Below are 19,890 nucleotides of genomic sequence, written 5' to 3' on the forward strand. Positions count from 1 at the left end.
GGGGGGGCACCAAGGTTGAGGTTAGCCAGCGGCTGCTTTAAATATTTGGGGGTGTATGTCTCCCAAGATGCAACATTGTTGTGGTCTTATAATCTGGCACCAGAATTAAAGTGTGTAAAAGAGGAGATACTGGTCTGGTCACTTCTGCGGCTGTCATTGAAGGGCAGGTTGTTAATCTTTAATGTAGTCTTTCAGCCCCAATTGCTGTATCAGTTGCACAGCTACCCCGATGACATCCCCCAGTTGTGTTTTAGGCAGATCAATGCTGTTCTCTGTGGGTTCCTGGGGGGGCCAAGGATTACTCGCATTGCCCTCTGAACTTGCTTTCAATGCACGTACTGCGGAGGCTTTGCCGCAGCTGATGTATACTCGTATTACTTTGCATCTCATCTCTTGGTTATAAAGGATTGGTGGTATGACGACCATAGCGACCCAGCGTATGCGGTTGAGAGGTGGGCGATGGGTGCCACCCCCTTGTTTGACTATCCGTATGATGGGAACAGAGCGTGATCTCTTTCATCAGCCACACAAGTGGTCCAAATGTGTGGAAACACTACCGGCGGATGGGATGGTGGGGGAAGTTGACGGAGTGGATATCATTATGGCAGGGAAGTTTGCTGCAGGAGGAGTGCCCGCTAGAGGGCTTTCGGAAGTGGGACACTATTGGGATCTCCACTCCAGGAAATGTGATGCAGGGCACAGTCTTGAAATCATTTAAAGAGATGCAAAACAAATATAAATTGCATCGCAGCCAATTTCACTGGTATTTGCATTTCTGCCATGCTCTTACCCCCTACATTAGGAACTTCAAGGATCTTCCTAAATTCAACCCATTGGAAGATAAGCTCATACTGGGGAAACTGGGCACTCACAAAATAGCGAACATATACCAATTGCCTGTCGCAAATAGTTCAAATACGTTACCTACCCTTAGAAGCCGATTTAGACACACTAGATGCAGATAACTGCACAGAGGCCTTGGGGGCGCCCCGCAGAGCATCAATTACTGCCTGCCTCGCACTGATCCAATTCAAATGCCTTTACAGAGCCTATTACACGAGGTACAGTTTGTGGTACAGGAGTGTGACCAATTCCCCGACATGCTTCAGATGCAGGGTGGACGAGGATACCTGCATCCATACGGTCTGGAGCTGTTCGGCGCTGGACCGGTTTTTAGCAAGGTGTGATGTCCTGTCTGGGGGAGGTCCTCTACTGGACAATCCCGCTGTACCCAAAGCTAATTCTCCTTCATAGCACTGATGACATAGGGTGGAATAGATATAAATGGCTCCTTTTGTTTCTGGGTCCTACTCTGGCAAAAAGAGATAAAGCCAAGACATGGGAGGCGGATAGCCCCCTCATCCCTTGCAGTGTGGACAATGGCGATGGACTATTGTATGGGGTTAGAGTTTGTGGTGTACCGGGCTAGGGGATGCTCTCAAAAACACCCCAAAATCTGGCACAGGTGGGCAAACTAGGGGGGAATTGCCTCTGAAGCTGTCTCATGAAGCGTTGCCAGGTCCGGGTAGAGAATCCGCTCTGCCGCTGCGACACTATCGTCCCGAAGGGGCAGCCTGATCAGAAGACCGATGGCCATGCTCAGCAGGTCGGGATACCAGACTCTCTGAGCCCAGTCCGGAGCCACAAGGATGACTTGGGCCCAGTTGTTCCAGATTTGAGAACTCTTGGCAGGACTGGTATGAGCTAGAGCAATCTTGGAAAACTCCAGCACACACAACTGCTGACATTACATGTTCTCAGCAGCGGCAAATAGATCTAACCAAGGCTCTTCTCACTGCTGAAAGAGACCTAGCACCACCTAGGGGTGGGACGCCATTTGTGGTCCACTAGACATCTTCAACTGAGTTTGGATGCTCTGGCGTTCAGAAATCCCACCAGGTGATAAAAAAGCAGGGAAATGCCTGGACATTAAAGCCAAGTTCAGAGATGCAGGGCTTCTTGACACCCCGTAGTAACGCATGGTGGTGTTGTGGTCAGTGAATACCTGCACCAGCGTCCCCTTGATGGAGGTTAGAAAGGCTTTTAATGGCAGTCGAATCGCTCGGAGCTCAACAGGCTGATGTGGAGTATGGATTACGCTGGATACCAGAGGCCTCTGATCGCCACCTCTCCCAGATGGCCACCCCAGCCCAGGAGGGGCTCATCTGTCACTACTGTCAGATCTGATTGGGGAAGGGAGAGGGATCTGCTGCTGACCCAATCGCAGTTCATAAACCGCCACTGCAGATCCATTGCACTATCCTCTGAGATCTGGACCAGGTCGGAGAGATTCCCCTGATCTGCGCCCACTGGAACTTCAAATCCCTGTGCAGAGCCCGCATTTGCCAGAGGGCATGTGTCACAAGCAGGTTGCAGCAGGCCATAAGGCCCAGCAGTCTCAGAGTCACCGAAATCCAGGATAGAGGCTGAAACATCGGTATTGTAGCCTGGATATTCTGGTCTCGTCATTTGGGAGGATAAGTCCAGAACAGCTCAGATGAGCATTTAAGAAGGGGGTCAGGTGTGACTCTAGCACGTTGAGGTTTGTCGTAGTCTGGCGGTGGGAGATGACTGCCTGGGATAAGCCCGGCTACAATAGCTAGTCATCGAGGTAGGGCGAAGACTGGCACCCCTGATCTCTGCAGATGAGCTGCAAACACCACCATCACCTTGGTGTACACACGACGAGCGCAGGTAAAGCCAAAGGGGAGGAAAGTGAACTGAAAATGCTTGTGACCTACCCTGAACTGCAGGAAACATCTGTGGGCAGGCAGGAAGAGGACCTTGAAGTATGTGTCCAGCAAGTCTACCATCCAGTCTCCCGAGTCCAGGGCAGCTAGGACTTGAGTGAGTGTGAGCATTTTGAATTGCCCCTTTTTCAGGAAGAAACTGAGAGGGCGCTGGTCTAGGATAGGACGAAGGCCTCTGTCCTTATGGGGAACCAGAAAGTAGCGGTTACAGCGACTACAACCTACTTCCGATTCCAGCACCCTCTCTATGGCTCCTGTGGCCAAGAGAGCGGTCACTTCCTGGCAGAATAAGGAGAGATGGTATTCTGTTAGCCTGCCGTAAGTGGGTGGAGGGGTGGTCATGAAGGGGAGTGAGTAGCCCTTTCAGGCAATCTGAGGAACCCAGCAGTCCGTTATTGACCACCCCAATGGTGCAGGTGATGGTGCATCCTGCCGCCCACTGGTTGCCCAGGATGGCCAGAGACCAAACTAAATCGGTTAGGAAGCTGTGGCTCCCAGGGGAGTGATGGACTGGGCAGGCCTCTGGCTTCCTGCCTGCCTGGCTGCGGGTACCACGTCCTCAGCCACATAGGGGCTGGAAAGTTTGAATGCCATTGTGGCTGGGCAGGTCAAGACGCAGCTGGAAGCCCTTCCGTGGCCACAAAAGGTGGACTGTGTTTGACAGGGGATCAAGGACCTGACAGTAGCTCTGCTGTGCTGTCCTTGAAGAGATCCAGGGCAAACTCTGCCTCGTCTCCGAAGACACCGGAGCTATCAAAAGCATGTTCATAAGTGATGCTTGGGCATTCCCTGAAAAGCCAGTTGTCCTCAGCCAGGCGTAGCACCGTAAGGCCACAACTAAGAAACAGCTCTGCCTAGTGAGTCGGACTTATCCAGCAGTCATCACAACGCGAACTTAGCAGCATCTCTCCCGTTAGCCATTGCTTCAGAGTGTAGGTGCCGGGCCGCCTCCGGGACCATAGGCAGCACCTGCGCAACAGAATCCTAAAGGGCATGGAGGTAACGGCCGGAAGGCATGCAGTGTTCACAGACTGCAATGTCAGGCTGGCAGAAGCAAACATTTTCTTGCCCATGGTGTCCTGCCTTTTGGATTCCTGTGGGGTTGTAGGGCATGCACCAGGATTTACTCAGGAAGTGGAGGCTTGGACCACCAAGCTCTCCGGACAGGATGTTGGGTGAGGAAAGAGGGGCCCCCTGGGGCAGGGCAGTGGAAGCAGGCAATTGTCCTGTTCACAGTAGTACCTGTGCAGGGCCTCGGCCCAGGCCTCGAGCAAGACGTCCTGAGAGCTTCATTAAATGGAAGAAGCGGTTCTGAAGGGCTGACTCCTGGTTGAAGCACCTCCGTCAAGACGTTAGTATTGACAGTCACGGAGGGAAGCTGAAGGTTCAGCACCTCAGAGGAAATGAGGTTCCTTCCTCCGTAGCCAGGGTAAGAGGAGAGAGCATGCCAGTATTTTGGGAGGTGTCTGCCAAATCCTCACAACAGTCCGTATTGGTGTCTGGGGGCTGGTATTCTTCAGGGTCCAGCGGGCCCTTCCAATCTTTCCTAAATCCAAGCCCATAAGAATAGGGCTCAGTCTCTGGCCTGTAGGGAATTGCTCCAGTCAGTGCCAGAGTCTATGTCGGACAACACCCCTCAAGCTCTGTGTAAGAGTCCGGGATAAGAATGAGGACGGCAGCACCACCACCAGGAAAGGTCAAGGTGCTGAACCGGATCAATCTGTTCATCCAAGGGCCCTGACAGACACGCTGGCAGGAAACCAGTAGGCGCCCCTCCAAAACCTGTGGGGCCCAAAGGCCCTCCAGCGGGGATGGGCGGCTTATATGTGAGGTGCATGGCCTCATAAAATTCTAGAAGGTGGGCGGGGGTTGCACCGGCTCCCGCAAACTCGGGGAGGCACGGAGAAGACCCAAGAGAAGGCTCAACCGTGAAGTCAGGCCACGAGCGACGATGCTCTCTCATCTCATAAGATGACTTTGATGGATAGGGTGAAGTCGAAGACCTCTTCGACTTCTTGCTCCTCTTTTGGTGGGACTTACCGGAAGGGGCCGATTTAGACTCAGACGAATATCGATGGTTTTGTGACCAATCCCGGGACTTTGTTCTAGAGAGGGGTCAAGACTGTCTCGGAACTGCCCATCGAGCAGCAAGGAGCTTGAGGGATCGCTCCTTCAAGGACTTGGGGTGCATGGTGTGACAATTGATGCAGGTCTTGGCGTTGTGGTTGTGCTCAACACTAGAGACAGACGAGGAGTGTGTCTGTCATCGACATATGTTGATGACAGGCTCTGAAGGGCTTGAATCCAGCCTTCCTCGTTGACATCCCTATCAAACCAGGAGACAAGCCTCCAAAAACTTCGACAAAAAGTAGAAAAAAAGACAGTCAAAAAGGGACTGGGGATAACTCTCTCCAGATCTGTGCAGACTGGCGTGGAAAGAACAGACGTCAGCACGCTGGGTGGCACCTATATAGGCATCTCGCACAACACTTCCGGCACGGACATCGCCATCTACCGGCGCACAGGGTAACGTTCATGAAAGTTTTTGGATCCAGTCCGACGCATGGGAATAATTCTAAGGTAAGGCATCTGCAGCTAAAAGTCTCTGTCAGATAAGATCTCTACTAAATTCCAAACAATTAGAATCTACAATATACAATCAACCTGAACATTATAGGCATTTATACCTAAAATTCTTTTTGACACAATAGGTGGTGGTGCTTTGGACACAATAAGAACAAAAGTTACTTACCTGTAATCTGTGGTTCTCCAGTATTGGTATCTTTCATAGATTCACATGCCGGAATCATTCCCCGTCGTCGGAGTGGGAGTCCCACGGTACATAAAAATCGCAATATACATGCATATAGAAACCATATCATAGGTAACCTAGAACCAGGAAGTAAAGTAGCCAGAAGTCAAAAGGAAAAAATCCTCCACTTTCATGACTTGTCCAAGTCATTATATATAGTGCAAACTACAGCCAATCAGGCGACAGCACCCTCCAGAATGTTCTCCTCAGAGGCTTAGGCTCTCAAATTTTCTAGCAGAAGTGTGATCGAGAGTGAAAAGAGCATAGAAGAGCCTCCGAGGGGAGGTGGGTGGGTTGCATGTGAATCTATGAAAGATACCAATACTGGAGAAGCTTTTGTTCTTCTCCAGTATTGGGGTATCTTTCATCGATTCGCATGTCTGAGTAGAGAGCAGTAACTCCATAACAATACTAGTGGGGGGGGGTCATGGCTTGCTCAGCCAAGATGGTGGACGCACTTTAAGGGTGCTCCGGGACCCCTCCGCCATCGTCCAAAATCCTTACCTGATTCGAGCCATCCATCGGTGTACTTTGCTGTGTGTGGCGGATCAGCTCTGGCTGCACCTCCGGGACTTCTAGACTGCCGCTGTGCCGTCCTGCTGCTGAGAACCAGACCATCGTGCCTCGCCCGCAAGATGGCGGCTCCTCTCCGGTGACTGCTGCGCTGGCTGCCCCTGTAGTGCCCTTCCCGGACCCGCGTGTGCTGCTGTGAGTGTGCGGAGCGCCTCGGCTGCACGTCCTGGAGGGGAGCGGCTGCTGGCCCGACGGGCTCTTCCCCTTGGCGCTCCATAGTTGTTGCTGGCGGGGGCAGGCCTGTGTGTGAGGTGCCTCGGCGGCCCGAATGCGATTCGCGGCCGGAGGCCCTCCTAACGGAGCAGCGGCGGCCTCGGCTGCCACATCGGGCGATGCTGATGAGAAGTGACGGCCGCACTCCCATTGTGAACGGGAGATCAGTGGAGGACTTGGAGACCGCTGTTCCGGTGGCTATGGAGCGGGTGAGTCCTGGTGGCGGTGGGGGCCCAGGACGGTTGCTGGGGTCCCCCCCTTGTGCCTCTTCTCCCTGCCCCCTGGGTTTTTCCTCCCGCACCGGCGCTGGCAGTGGTGCGCCGAGTGCGTGGTGCCTGGGCAGCTGAGCCTGGTATCGTCCCCCTTGCGATCCTTCTAAGGGGGCGTTGGCTGCCGCATTGGGCAGCGGAGGAGGCCGCGGCGTCGACTGCCGCACTGGGCGGCAGAGAGGGCCGTAGCCACTTTTGCGCCAGAGGGGCTTCGGAGTGTCCCGGAGTCGCCGAACAGAGAGTGGCAGTGTGGGTGAGCCACGGTGGTGGGGGTCTGAGACAGTGGCGGGGTCCCCCACCCAGCATCTATACCCAACTTCGGGGGCGTGGCTTCGCCGGCTTGCGTGATGGCCGCGCACTAGCGAGGCTCCGCCGGCCGAGGAGAAATTAATCCGTAGAAATCCGTCAGAATCACCCCGAGATGGTGCCTACTTATGCTCCATGATCTGATCGCGGAGGCGACACCGCCGGAGCCAAGAAATTAGCGAAGTGGGAGCGTCTGGAGCCGGATCGGAGGTTGGGCCTGCAGGCGTGAGTCCTGATCGGAGCCAGGACCTCGAGTGAACCCGAGCCGGGAGGCCCTGGGGTGAGGACTGTAGACGCACACGCAATATAGCGACGGCGGCTGGCTTAGGGAGAGAACTTGCTGGGCAGCGCCACAACGTGTCTGGGGGCCGCTATCGACTAGCAGAAGACAGACGGAGGCTGAATACTTGAATGAGCCTGGAGAACCAGACGGGTGCTGAGGCCCGGAGGGCACGGTGCGGCCTGATAAATCTGCCGCTCTGTTTGGCGCTGCTTAACGAATTGCAGAGGGAGCCTGGGAAGTCTGTGGAGACGATCTGTGCAGGCGTGAGGGCCCCCCCCTGATGAGGCCTTGAGCGGGAGTAATTTTACCGAGAGGCGGCTGGAGCGAGGTGGGGGCTTGCCTCGATGCTGATACGGAGCGGATATTTGCACACAGCGGCGAACGCTGGGTTTAGAAACATTGCAGCGTGCTGGCTGAACTTAGTACATGTTTTGTATGTGAAGGTCCCGCCTAATCCGGCTTACTGGCGAGGCTTGGCGGGCAGACGGAGCGCCGGATGGAACTGGCCTAGATTGAGCCGAGTGGGAGTCGTGGCCTGACTAAATTGTAAGCGCAAGCCGGTCCGCTGCCAGCGGACGGGAAATCACGCAGAGAGCTGTGCGGGCGCTGGCTGGCGGGGGCCACGCTGCCGCCTTGTGTTGCATTGAAGCTGTGCCCATGGTGTTACGGGCGCGTCGCCAGTAGACGCAGAACACTGCTGTGGAGCGCCGTTAAGAACCAGTGGGCACAGGTAACCTACCGCACAACCAATTTGTAATGCACTGACTGCCTGCTGGTACGTGCGGCGGCGGTGCTGTGCTGGTTCAGTGGGTCACGGAGGGGTTATTGCGGTGAAACAACTGACTGCCCTGAGGAGCTGAAGAGGGGGAGGCCGATATCGAGGGAGATTGTGGCGGTGCTTTGTCCAGCATTGACGACGGCAGACTGAGGCGGCGCTGGTCTAGGCATCGTGAGGCGGAGAGGCACTGGCCGGCCGTGATGGGGAAACCAGATACGAGGCAGCCAAGGCTCACATTCGATAAGAAAGCAAACAAAGGAGCCGAAGCTGAGAATGATCGGCAGAGTCACGTGGAGGAGGCGGCCGAGTCGTTGCCGCCGGCAGAGGACATCCGTGCCATGTTTAAAGACCTCAAGGCGAGCATTCAGGGTCTTAATTTTAAAATGGATTCCCTGGCGGTGCGCATGGAACAGATGACGCTGAGAATGGACAAGCAGGAGGGTCGAATGGAAGCAATGGAGACTAGAGTTACAGAGGCGGAAGAGGGGCAGACGGAGCTGGAGAAAAAAATGCGCGAATTGGATGGGGTGCTACAGGTCATCCGGTCAAAGAATGAGGACTTGGAAGCGCGAGAAGAAATAATGTACGAATCACGGGCGTATTGGAAATTTCGGACACATAAAACATGGAGAGATACATAGAGTCCATGATGAAGGAGTTGTTTGGCCCCGCCTTGCCCCCATGTTCTTAATAGAGCGTGCACATAGAACATTGGGGCCTAGACCAAAACCTGGCGCTCCGCCGAGACCTATCCTGGCTAGAGTCCTAAACTACAGAGATAGAGATAGAGATGCGATACTGCGATCGGCGCGAGAGAAAGGGAACGTGCAATACGACGGCAACACCATCGCCATTTACCCGGACTTCACGTTGCAGGTTCAGGCGGCGCGCAGGGAGTTCCTGCCAGCAAAAAAGATCTTCCAGCAGACTGGCACTAAATACTTGTTGATTTATCCAGCCAAGCTGAGAGTACAGGGCCCTGGCAAGCCCACTTTCTTCACGGATGCGAGAGCTGCACTGACGTATGCAAAGAAGCTGGCCAAGGAGCAGAGACACAAGCCGCTATCCGAGGACGTACCTGAAGCAAATAACTTGAGTGACAATGATTGAGGAATCCGAAGTGCCGCACTGGAGGAGCAGCTAAGTATATGATATAGAGACACTGAGTCGTGTTATGTCAGTTGTAAAGGCTGTTCCGGGGATCTGTGACTTTCTCAAATAATCTTGCCCAGATCTCCGGGGGTGATAGGTACGCTCCAGCCCATAACGGGCCACTGATGGGTAGGCATGATGGTTGATGATCTCGGTGGGACAAGTATACAGCTCGGCCACCCTGCCATGAGTGTAGGGGTGTTACGCCGGCGGACCCATGTTCCCCGTGGGATGATTCCCTTAGTGTTCCTTTTTTATTACGGGTATTTCTGTTTTCATGTTTTGGGCACTGGGTGGGTACTCACAACCTGTTTGGGGGGTTGGTGTGGGTGGGGACGAGGGAATAAGGTTAGCTATTTTTTGGATCATCTGCCACACGACACATATGAGACTATTGGCTGCTGGTTGTTGTTACGTAGAGTGGTGATCACGATGAAAAGATGCCAGATTGTTAAAGCAGAATGTGCTTGGGCACGGGGTCGCCGAGTGGCGGCACCGGAGGGTCACGCATCTCTTGTGGGGTATCGTTGCGAAAGTTTACATCACTAAGATGACACACCTACAATGTATTACTTGGAACATCAGGGGCTTGAATGATCGCCGTAAGGCGAGATTGCTACACTCATACCTCACTAGGCACGGAGTGGACATATGTCTGCTGCAAGAGACTCACCTGACAGACAGTGCGGTGGGACTACTGCGAAACAAAAGATGGGGGGAGATCATTGCTGGTGGATACTCCAATTATTCGCAAGGGGTGGCCATACTGTTGCGCAGGGGACTGCAATGGCGTACACACCGCACAGTGATTGACAGAGAAGGACGCTACATTCTGGTACAAGGTACACTATACAATACACCCATGTTGCTCATAAATAACTACGGCCCCAACACGGACGTAACATTGGGCAATTGATACAAACAACAAACAACGTCTCGGTCCTATGGGGAGGGGACTTCAACGCGGTCCTCTCCGACATGGCGGATAGGCAGGGCATAGCACAAGAGCATCATCCGAGGGCAGCTGCGGCACTGCAGGACATCATAACTGATAGGCAATTAGTACTCATGGAGAATGCTGCACCCGACACTTCGTGAGGGTACGTGTGCGACGCGACATTGCGGTGCTTGGTCGAGGCTAGATTTTTGGCTACTGTCCAGGGACATACATACTTGGGTAATGGATGCTGTACATCATCCGCGTACATTCTCAGACCATGCACCAGTGATGCTGACATTGAAAGTGCCAGAACCATACATTGTCCCGTTTCTTTGGAAATTTCCTTCCGAGGCGCTGCAGGATCAAGTCTTCAGAGAAGACTTACGGGGGAAGATAGAAGAGTACTTCACACTTAATGAAGGCTCAGTTGACTCACCTGGCGTGCTATGGGAGGCGTTTAAGGCTGTAGTGCGCGGTAATTGTATCGCACTCAAGACGGGGGTACTTAGAGATATCCGCACTACTTTGCGGCGGCTGGAATTAGAGATAGGGAAGCTTGAGGAAACGCAAACACGCTCCCCCACGCCAGCTACTATGGCGCGTATCCGGGCTAAATTAACAGAATACCAGGCGGAGACGGAAAGGGAAGCGGTGTATTTATACAAAAATGCACAGGCAAGGCGATATGGAGAAGGAGATAGAGCCGGGAAAACTCTGGCGGGGTTACTCAGGTCGCCGAGGGGGGCGGAATACATAACTGAAATTAGGACGGAAGACGGGGAGCGGGTCAAGTCGCCGCCGAAAATCCTTGATACAATGGCCCGATATTATGGGGCGTTATATACATCCAAGATGGCCCCTTCCCAATCTGACATCACAAACTACCTCGACACAATGGCACTTGCTTGGTTCAGCAATAGCGCAAGGCAATATATGGAGCTCCCTATTACGGCGGAAGATGTAAGGCAAGTAATAGGAAGTATGCCGGCTGGCAAAGCTCCGGGAGCTGACGGATTAACCGCGGCATTCTATGAAGAGTACTCAGATTTATTGGCCCCCCGCCTATTGAAGGTATATCAGGAGGCCATGGAGACTGGTAACCTTCCCCCCACACTGAGAGAAGCTATCATCATAGCCTTGTTGAAGCCTGATAAGGATCCTGTAGCCCCGGACTCATATCGCCCCCTCTCCTTAATAAATCTCGATGCCAAAATCTATGCCAAACTCATAGCCAACAGGTTACAACCCATGTTACCGCAAATAGCACTGCCAGATCAATCTGGTTTTATACCGGGCCGATCAACTGCCCATAACTTACGTACGCTGTTTGGAGTGTTGCACTATCTGGCCCCTCATGTCCAGGCAATAGCTGCTCTATTAGATGCCACCAAGGCGTTTGATTTGTTGGAGTGGCAGTTTCTTTTCGTGTTGCTACCCCGTTTGGGAATTAGCCCCTTGTTTATCCGACAAATACAGCTGTTGTACACAAAACCTATGGCCAGGGTGCGCATCAATGGGCAAATGTCGGAACCATTCGCCATAACCAGGGGAACGAGACAGGGCTGTCCACTGTCGCCGCTCCGGTTTGCCATTGCCACGGAACCATTGGCAGCCCGGCTTCGCCAGCACCACGCGCAGAGGAGCATTGGGTTTACGACCAGAGGTCTGCTGATCTCAATGTATGCTGATGACATGATAGTGTACCTCACAAATCCAAAGGACAATTTCGGGCCTGTAATGAGAGAGATTGTCCGATATGGTGGCCTTACAGGTTTACAGGTAAACTGGTCCAAGTCCGTGCTATTCCCGCTCACGGACAATACAATCCAGTTTGACACGGAGTACCCAATCAAGTGGGAGGCGGAGGAGGTTAAATACCTAGGAATATGGATAAGTAGCTCGGTACAGGAAATATGGTTGGCAAACTTTGGTAAGGTAGTGGACTGGATAGGGAGTAGGGTTCAGAGATGGAAGCAGCTGCCGTTGTCACTGCTGGGACGTATAGCCATTGTAAAAATGGTGGTGCTTCCTAAGCTTCTCTATTTATTTGTCAACATACCAATGCCACTTAACATGCACTTCTTTAGACAATTGCGTTCACATATTCTAGAACTCGTGTGGGCCGGTAAACAGCCGAGAGTTTCCTGGAAGTTGCTAACACTGCCCTTTGCTTAGGGGGGCCTGGGCGCCCCTGATTTCGAGCTGTATGCGTATAGCGCCCAGGCGCAGTTTTTGCATTTCTGGCAGCACCCTATGCCATTCCAACCTCATGTAGCAATAGAAATTGACAGGGTGGCTCCTACCCTGCTCGAAACGGCGCTATACAAGCCTTATAAGCGGCCCCACTCAGAAATTGATACGATAGAAACAATGAGGTGGGCGTGGAAAGGTTTAGCTAAAAGGGCCAATATAGAGGAACTATTTGCGCCATCTATGCCGCTGGGGGGAAATCCACTGTTGACTCCACTAGTAGACAAGGCGATAACGCTAAGAGCAAAGGCTCATGCCCTAGTGAAGGGTAGGGACCTCTTCCCGGGAGATAGTTTCCTAACGTTACAACAGATGTGCAAATATCAAACCCCTACAGCATCTGACATGCTTCTTTACTACCAATTACGTGCTGCGTGCCGGACACGATATAATTCTTTCCCAAATGGACCGCCGGCAGTACCTGCGTTAGAAAACGTGCTGGCAAGTCCGTCTCCTCGTAAGCTGATCACGCGCATATACAGCATAACGCAAAAAGAATCACCGATAATAAGCTGCAAGGCCAAGGCGGATAGGGAGGCGGAAACAGGGTCAGTCATCACGGATAAGCAGTGGAAATATTGTTGCTCGCAGCTGGAACACCTGTCGCCTAACTATAGTGTGAGAAGTTGGCCTGGTATATGCTGTTCACTAGTTCTAGTGACCACCTTGTACCATGCCAAGCAACCCTTATGGTGTGGTTGTAAGTCAACCTTTTTGGACTAGCTGCCCTAGTGGTAGCGTAGGCTAAGCAGTCTTTGAGGCTAAACTCGTGAAGCGTGTTAAGCAAGCTGTTTTACCAATAGTAACCCCCTTTTATACCAATGAAAGGACACCACACAGATATATATTCAAAATATATATGTATTTATTTCTCAAAGTAACCCCTAGTCTCTTTATGAGCACAGGAGCACAAATCGTCAAACAAGATTATCACATAATACACAGAAGTTGCACTTTATATGGATAGGCCCTGGTGGCCACTCGAACCATATACTAAAATAGTGGTATAAGTACCACGAACAGAAAAGGGAAAAGGCCTAGGGCCTCTAGAATCGCTGGGCCTACAAGGAGCTAACGTCAGTTAGTGACCAGGAGGTCCACGGGTGGCGTGTGCAGAGCAAATAGTCACACGCGTGCTCCCATAGGTTTCAATGGGTGCGTAAAAAGTACAAAGTTACTGCAAAAGGAATCTTCCGGATGACCTAGGAACTTAAGATTTGGAACACAGGCACTAGAGATGTAATACTACACTTGGGCACAGGTGTGCCAGCTTTACCTCACCCACAGGAAGCGGGTGCATAGGCCTCGAAGTGCGTCGGGTTTCTTCTATCTGTTCCGTGGGGCCTGTAGACAAAAGTGCTGCAGGCGGTCGGTCGGGAAGAGATGCAGTGGATCCAAGAGTGGATCGGAGATGTTGAAGACCTGTAAGCAGAGGGGACAGTGTTCACAGTCACTAGCCAGTGACCAGCGTGGCACCAGGTGGGTACCAGGCGATGTCGGGCGCAAACAGGTGATGAGGGGTAGCTTGTCTCCGCAGCCACGTGGTCCCTGAAGGTCGACGACGTCCAGGAGTCGGCTCACGAGCTGTCCCACGCAGGCTCTCGCTGTCGGCGGTGTCGGCGACTTGATCGAAGCAAACAAGCCTTGGCAAAAGCAATTGTAGAAGGATTCGGAAATCAGCTGTTGGTTCTGACCAGCAAGGTCAGAGGGATTGCTCCTTTGGAGGGGAGCAAGGGCCAGTCTGGAGCAACCAGACCAGCGGTGTTTGTCGTAGATTTCGTCGCCAAGATGGCCACTAGCCAGCGGGCCAGCAACCGGTTAGGCGCGTCGAGTGGCAAAATGCAGAAGGGCCCCACGCAGATCGTGGAGATGCTGGAGGGCTCACCTTTGGTGCAGATGCTGCTCGAGGGTTGGGCTTCTCAGGACCCAAAGCACAACTTGGAGGGAGCCTCGGTTGTTGCACTTGTCAGCTTGTCGTAGTCGTTCCAAGATGGCTGGCTCCACGTGTCTCGGTGCCTCCACGGGTCTCCTCCTTTCAGGGACTGTGGATCGGGCGGTGAGAGGTCTGGAGGTCCAGGTCTTGTCAGTCTCTGGGCTCGGGCTCCGGCGGGAGGCGGCGGCAAAGCAGACGGTGATTCGCTGGATGGTGCTTGCGTTAGCAAGGTGGTCACTCCCTGACCACAGGGGAGATTTTCTTCAGTCTTCTGTGCAGCAGAATGTCGAAGTTCCCGTCTTCTTCTTAGTTTCAAGTTGATTCCAGGATGTCTGAAGTCTTAGGACACAGCTCCTACCTTTATTCGGATTCTAGGGGCCGGACTACCTGCTAGGTCCCTCCCTATGGGTGGGACCAGGAAGGGGGGTGGTTACACCCCCAATCCTTTGTCCAGCTCGCCCCAGGCCCGGGACTGGTGTGCCCCAGGACCGGTTTGAACTGGCATATGCACCGAGGCTCCTTGTGAGCCACAGGCATGTCTGGTTTCTTTCAAGCCCTACCTGACCAATACACAAAATCCTGTCTGGGGTGGTGCACGCACCTCCCCTGGCAGGAAACCCTTTGTCCACACCTCCCAAGCTGGAAGGACTCCCAGCAGCAGGAGGGCAGACTTGTGTCTGTGGTGGCAGCATCCATTTTGTGGAGCTGAGGCTATGTCTGATTTTACCCGGGTTTCAGGTACTGTACATGTCGTGTCCCTCTAGAAGGGTGGAATGCTAACCCCGTCGCCAGAATTGGCGAGGGGTTAGTATTCCAATTCGTATGACACCTTACTCGACATGTTTTGATAAAGCCAAACCAAAGATAGCATTTAACCGCGAGGTTCATAATGCACTTAAGAGTATATGGTATGACGATATCTGGAAACAGTAGAAGGAAGTTGTTCCGACCACTGCAGACAGGCTCAGCTCATGCCAGAGCACCATCTCACATGGAACCAAGCACTCTGCCTTCAGGATTGTTAAGGCCTGCCATAGGAGTGACTTATAGGTTACCAGGTGTCCCATTTAGGGTTAGGTATAGGTATACTACACCTAAGTAAGAGGTGATTACACCAACTTACCCCAGCTGAGTGATCAGCCAGTTGTGTCAGATTGTTAGGCCAAGCCTGGGGTGGCATAATACATGCTGCAGCCCCTGGCAGGCCTTGGGTACACCAATGCCCTGGGTACCTAGTGTACACTGGTACAGGGGCTGACAGGGTGATCCACTTCCAATTGGTTATGCACCTAGGGTGCATAGTTTTAATTTAGTAGAGAGAACAGCAGGCTGGGGGTCTGATTGGCAGGCCCACAGCCTCAATATGTCAAAAACCAGTGAAGCAAAAAGCAAAAATTTGGGGTGACCATAGGATAGCAGACCCTACTCTCCTACACAACCCCCCCCCAAACGCTGGGACATTAAACTAGCCTTGACCAGTCTCGTCTTCATGTCCTAAGTGGAAGTACCTGGAGAGACCATCTGCATTCCCATGGTCAGTACCTGGCCGGTGCTCCACTGTAAAGTCCATCCCCTGTAGGGAAATGGACCACCTAAGCAGTTTGGGGTTTTCACCCTTCATCTGATTTAGCCACAAGAGGGGCTTATGGTCGGTCTGAATCTTGAAGTGAGTGCCAAACAAGTATGGCCTCAGCTTCTTCAGGGCCCACACCACAGCAAAGGCCTCCCTCTCAATAGCTGACCAATTCTTCTCTCTGGGGGTCAACCTTCTGCTAATAAAAGCAATGGGTTGGTCTTGACCATCTACATTAAGTTGTGACAGCACAGCTCCCACACCCAACTCAGAAGCATCTGTTTGGACAATAAACTCTTTGGAGTAGTCAGGACTTTTCAGGATAGGTGCAGAGCACATGGCCTCCTTCAGGTCATCAAATGCCTTTTGACAGCTTACTGTCCACTGAACCTTTTTGGGCATCTTCTTGGATGTCAGATCATTAAGAGGAGTCACAATGGACCCATAGTTCTTAACAAACTTCCTGTAATACCCAGTCAAGCCCAAGAAAGCTCGAACTTGAGTCTGGGTGGTTGGAGGGGACCAATCCTTGATGGACTGTATCTTACTCTCCAGTGGTTGAACTTGGCCCCCACCTACAAGGTGGCCCAAATACACAACCTTACTCTGCCCTATCTGGCACTTAGTAGCCTTGATAGTGAGGCCTGCCCTTTGCAGAGCCTCAAGAGCCTTCTTCAGGTGGATCAGGTGATCCTCCCAGGTGGAACTAAAGACAGCAATGTCATCAAGATATGCTGCGCAAAAGTCATCCAACCCAGTAAGGACTTGGTTCACCAGCCTTTGGAAGGTGGCAGGTGCATTCTTCAGACCAAAGGGCATCACCACAAACTGATAATGCCCACCTGGGGTTGAGAATGCTGTTTTGGCCTTAGACTCCTCAGCTAACCTGATTTGCCAATAGCCAGCTGTCAAGTCAAATGTGCTCAAAAACTTTGCAGAAGCTAGTTTGTCTATGAGCTCATCTGCCCTTGGAATAGGGTGTGCATCTGTCCTGGTGACAGCATTGAGTCCTCTGTAGTCCACACAGAACCTCATCTCTCTCTTGCCATCTTTGGTGTGAGGTTTGGGGACCAGAACCACTGGGCTAGCCCAGGGGCTCTCTGAGGGTTCAATGACACCTAATTCCAGCATTTTATGTACCTCAGCCTTTATACAGTCCCTGACGTGGTCAGGTTGTCTGTAAAGTTTGTTCTTTACAGGCAGACTGTCACCAGTGTCCACAACATGGGTACACCAGTCAGTTTGACTAGGTATCAAGGAAAACATATGTGAAAATGATTGTAGAACCTGCCTACATTCAGTCTGCTGATGGGCAGTGAGGTTGCCTCCAAGGGTCACTCCTTCAACTGAGCCATCTTCAGGGTTCTGAGACAACAGGTCTGGGAGAGGGTCACTCTCTTCCTCCTGTCCCTCATCTGTAGCCATGAGCAAGCCCATGTCTGCCCTGTCAACATATGCTTTAAGCCTGTTAACATGGAGTACCCTGTGGGGACTCCTGGGAGTTCCTAGGTCCACCAAGTAGGTGACCTCTCCCTTCTTTTCCAGGATTGTATGGGGTCCAGACCATTTGTCTTGGAGTGCTGCTGGGGCCACTGGCTCCAACACCCATACCTTCTGTCCTGGCTGATACTCAACCAAGACAGCCTTTTGGTCATGCCAAGCTTTCTGTAAGGCCTGGCTTGCCTCAAGGTTTTTAGATGCCTTCTCCATATACTCAGCCATCCTGGAGCGGAGACCAAGTACATAGTCCACTATGTCTAGCTTAGGCTTTTTGAGAGGTAACTCCCATCCTTCCTTCACCAAACACAGTGGGCCTCTCACAGGGTGCCCAAACAACAATTCAAAGGGGCTGTAGCCAACTCCTTTTTGTGGGACCTCTCTGTAAGCAAACAGAAGGCAGGGTAGAAGGATATCCCATCTTCGCCTGAGCTTTTCAGGTAATCCTTTGATCATACCCTTTAGGGTCTTGTTGAATCTCTCAACAAGCCCATTGCATTGTGGGTGATAAGGGGTGGTGAACTTGTAGTTGACACCACATTCCTTCCACATAGCTGTCAAGTATCCTGACATAAAGTTGGTACCTCTGTCAGATACTACCTCCTTAGGAAACCCCACTCTGGAGAATACTCCCAGCAGGGCCCTGGCCACAACAGGTGCTGTAGTGGTCCTAAGGGGAATTGCCTCTGGATACCTGGTGGCATGATCCACTACCACCAGTATAAATCTGTGCCCAGATGCAGTGGGAGGATCCATGGGACCCACTATGTCTATTCCCACTCTTTCAAAGGGGACCCCCACCACAGGTAGTGGTATTAGGGGGGCCTTTGTTGTGCCACCTGATTTGCCACTGGCTTGGCAGGTAACACAGGAGCGACAAAACTCCTTTGTATCTTCATTCATATGAGGCCAGTGAAAGTGAGGGACAAGTCTGTCCCAGGTCTTGTTCTGGCCTAGGTGTCCTGCTAAAGGAATATCATGGGCCAAGGTAAGGAGGAAGCCACTAAATTGCAGAGGTATAACCAACCTCCTGGTTGCACCAGGCTTGGGGTCTCTAGCCTCTGAATAAAGGAGCCCTTCATCCCAATACACTTTATGGGTACCTTGAGCATTCCCAGCAGCCTCAGCAGCAGCCAGCTGTCTGAGGGGTTCAAGAGAGGGACAGGATAACTGAGCCTGCCTCAAGTCAGCCCTTGAAGGTCCCCCTGTCCCCAGAAACTCAACCTGATCAGGTTCAAGCTCTTCAGGGACAGTTCCTTCAGGGTCCTCTAGATCAGCTTCCTGGGAAGGCTGATCATCACTCTGAGGCAGGGGGGAAGGCACAGCCTTGACCCTCCTGTTCTTCTTCTTGGTAGGTGCTTGGTCCATTGTTCCAGGATCCAAGACCTGTGGTTCAGTGAGGCACTTTTTGGCCTGTGACCTGGTCACAGCAAGGACATGTGATGATATACCTAACATCTCTGCATGAGTCCTGTACTCCACTTCTGACCATAGAGAACTCTCTAGGTCATTGCCCAACAAACATTCTACTGGGAGGTCTGCACTAACCACAACCCTTTTGAGGCCAGTTACCCCTCCCCATGAGAAGTTAACAACTGCCACACTGTGTGAAGTAGTGGCATTGCTGGCATTGGTCCCCAGGTAGTTCTCACCTGGTATGTACTGTCCAGGGTCCACAAAGCCTGGTGTCACCATAGTGACACTGGCACATGTGTCCCTGTAGGCTTGAGCCACTTTGTCATTAATTAAAGGAGTCTGTCTGTACTTGCCCAGGTTACTGGGGCTCACAGTCAGGGACAAATCAATGTCGCCATCACAGATCAAGACTGCCTGTGTAAGGGTTCTGTCTAAGTCAGAATCTCCTTCAGTTCCCATAGTGATTCCCACTACACCCTTTGTCTGGGGACCAACACTGCTAACAGTAGTACTGGGAGCAGGTGCCTTAGGGGCAACAGTGTTGGGGGCTCCACCCTTTTTGCAATCACTAGTCCAGTGAGTTGTATTTTTACAATGATTGCACCAGGGTTTCTTTTGACCTTCTTTCTTCTTTTTGGACTGTTGGGACCCACCCTCCTTAGTAGTAGTTTGGGGCCCTGTTGAAGACTTCTGGTCTTTAGGTTTCTGATCTCCACCCTTTTGGTCTGTTTTCTTCTGATCACCCCCTTGGCCCTGGTTCTGGTTCTTTTGCTTAACCCTGGTTCTGACCCATTTGTCTGCCTTCTTTCCCAATTCTTGGGGAGAGGTCAGATCAGAGTCAACCAAGTGTTGATGCAGTTGCTGGTTTTGACAGTTATTTAAAATCTGTTCTCTCATCATCAAATTATACAATCCTGTAAAATCAGATACCTTACTTCCCAGCAACCAACCCTCCAAAGCCTTAGTGGCACATTCAATGTATTCAGACCAGTCCTGAGTCTGTGTCTTTTGGGTGTCTCTGAACATTAACCTGTACTGCTCAGTGGTTAAGCCTAACCCATCAACTAGAACACTCTTCAGGACTCTGTAGTTTCTGACATCCTCTTCTCTAACAGTGAGGAGTCTGTCTCTGCCTCTTCCTTCAA

General features: G+C 52.1%; 1 protein-coding gene across 3 annotated transcripts in view; it reads right to left on the minus strand.

Moving 5' to 3' along the window:
• The window catches only part of ZNF76 (zinc finger protein 76), a 267,736-nt gene that overhangs the window by 81,543 nt on the left and 166,303 nt on the right, over nt 1-19,890 (minus strand). The gene's annotated exons all lie outside the window — the stretch shown is intronic.

This window comes from Triturus cristatus, chromosome 1_1, assembly GCF_964204655.1.
Source record: "Triturus cristatus chromosome 1_1, aTriCri1.1, whole genome shotgun sequence".
Taxonomy (NCBI): domain Eukaryota; kingdom Metazoa; phylum Chordata; class Amphibia; order Caudata; family Salamandridae; genus Triturus; species Triturus cristatus.